At 32.6% G+C, this 2,641-nt stretch overlaps 1 pseudogene; it reads right to left on the reverse strand.

Moving 5' to 3' along the window:
- Positions 1 to 1,175: 1,175 nt before the first annotated feature.
- Positions 1,176 to 2,641, reverse strand: part of LOC149526489 (uncharacterized) — a 1,694-nt pseudogene continuing 228 nt past the window's right edge.

Raw genomic sequence — 2,641 nt, forward strand, 5'->3', positions numbered from 1 at the left:
ATTGATAACTAGTTCTTTGCAATAACAATACCCATCATTGCCTTAGATTGAACCATTAAGCAAAGCCTTCACATAAATTTTCTGCAACTCCTCTGATAATGAAATATATAATTTATCTTTCACATACCACTAAAGATGATATGTCCAGCCTTAACAATTTCTTCGGGAGTCAAGCCTTCAACTCCTTGATCTATCTCAGCTACACATTTTTTCAACCTTGCATCTTCAGCCATGAATTGCAAACTACTTGCTAACTTATCAATTCTTTCCCTTGCACATTGATAGATTTCTCCAATCTTATCGACACTAGATTGAAATGCATGAACAATGTTGTCACCATTACTTTTCGTCCTAGTTCTTTTGTGAGTCACCTCTCCATCACCTTGCTTTATAGTCCTTTTTCTAGCAGTAGTGATCCCTCACTATTGGTAGCTTGAGTAGGAGAAACATCATCACCACCATTGTCATTTTCATCAACATTCAATGCACTAAAAGTTTCTAAAGCTACCCTTGCTGCTGCAAATGCAACTTCCTCAGGTTTTTATGCTCTCCACTGCATTAGCTGGTGACTTTGCTCCTTCCCCAATTGCCCTATCCTTCCCAAATATAATAGCTAATTGATCAAAGTGAGGGAAATGCTTGTTTCTAAGACTTGTAGTAGTTGGGTGACTCTATATATGTAACCAAATATAAGGCATCAAAAAAGCATGCAAAAGTTGATCATGGCCATCTCAACATCTGCTTTCATTACCACTCACAATCAAGCAACCGCAAACACACAATATTATCAGTGTACAAATTTTGTTATGTTAACTTGAATGAGACCAAAATGAATTAATCCACTCAACACATAAATTTTTTATAAATGATATACACTTATTTAAATAGAATGCACAAACTTTATTTATAATGTTTTTTTTTATTTTTTTTAATACTAATAACCTTGGATAGCTTCCCACTGTGACAGCAACGTGATTCATAATTTACAGCCCTAAACCTAATCATAATTTTTGCTAAATCACTTAAAAAATATATGACAAATACCATAAACAATTTAAATATAAATATATGCCAAACTTTAGAATATAACAATGTTGTAAAATAATTAGAATCATTACCTTATCCTAACCAATCCAAACATCATCATCACAAGTAACACATTTCTTGAAATCATCCTAACCGAATCTAGAAGCGAAATGCAATATCATCTCAGCAACTTCCCTATTCTGTGTCTTCAACAATCTCATTCTAGAGTTAATATGAGGGATAGCTTTTATATTGCAATTTGAGATCCTTTCTTTCATCCATTTCTCAACTTGTTGCAAGTAACCAGGCTTGAATGTCCCATTATCTTTACCCCAACTTCCTTCATTCACAAGATCAATGTAGCAGTCAATTAAGACTCCATCTTCAATAGGTGTCCACTGATGGGTGGATCTTTTGCTTGTCTTCCCTAATCCTTGAGATGATGTAACTTCCATCTACAAGCATAAAACGTAATATAGAAAAGGCATAATAACAAATATATAGTATAAAATAAGCAAATTAAAAATTAAATAAGAAACATAACTTATCCAATTAAAGACAAACACAAATATGTCTTAATCAACACAGGTTTGAGTTATTACAAATAAAGCATACAACATTTGTTGAACCAAACAAAAAATTAAGTTTCATTTCTAAAAGTTATCCAATTATTCCACATTTCTTATGCCAAGTTATTTCTTCGAGTAGTCCATGCATTTGATGTCTCAATGTATTGGATTGTATTTGCATTTTGCATCACTTCTGATTCCACGTACTCTTCATCCACTTCATCCTCAAGTGGATCATGTGTCATTTCTCTCCTAATGTGATTGTGTAACAATGCACAAGCAGAGATAATTCTACATTTTGTTTTCATTGGGTACCAAGACCTCTCTCTAAGTATTGCCCATCTTATCTTAAGGAAGCCAATTCATCTCTCAATAACATTCCTAACACCAGAGTGTTTGTAATTAAACAATTCTTCCTTTGAACGAGGAGTGCGATTTTGTCTCCATTCATTCAAATGATAACCCTAAGCTCTATATGGAGTTAAAAATCCCTCTCCATTTGTATACCCAGCATCACATAAGTAGAAAAACCTTATGATAAAAAATTTATTTTTAGTCCATCACTCTAAATAATGTCAAGCTAAAATAGTTAATAATTTAATGCATATTTTTTCTCATACCTTTTGGGACTTTCTATCCATTTCTTCTAGATATTGCATCTCGAAGAACCTTAGAATCTGAAGTAGAACCCTCCCATCCAAGTAAGATATATATGAATTGCATATCCTGTGAACATACCTCTAACACATTTGTAGCAATTTCATTCTTCCTTGTTCTGTATCTAGGCTTATCAATTTCCAATGCATTGACTTTAATGTAAGTTCCATCTAAAGCACCTAAACAATTTTACTATTTCTAATAGATTAATGACAAAAATTATCCTTTAGTTGCATTTTTAATAGCTTCTTATACTCAAACTATAAATGTTTAAGAAATTTTAGTTTACCTTAAACCATTTCCATCTGAAGTCAGTTGAATTCTTGGGTACAGGCTCTCTTCTTTAGTAGTATTGATTGCAATCTTAAAACAGAATTCAAAACTAAACC

Source organism: Theobroma umbraticum, unplaced genomic scaffold (genome assembly GCF_002168275.2).
Source record: "Theobroma umbraticum cultivar Fairchild unplaced genomic scaffold, ASM216827v3 scaffold_12.0, whole genome shotgun sequence".
NCBI lineage: Eukaryota > Viridiplantae > Streptophyta > Magnoliopsida > Malvales > Malvaceae > Theobroma > Theobroma umbraticum.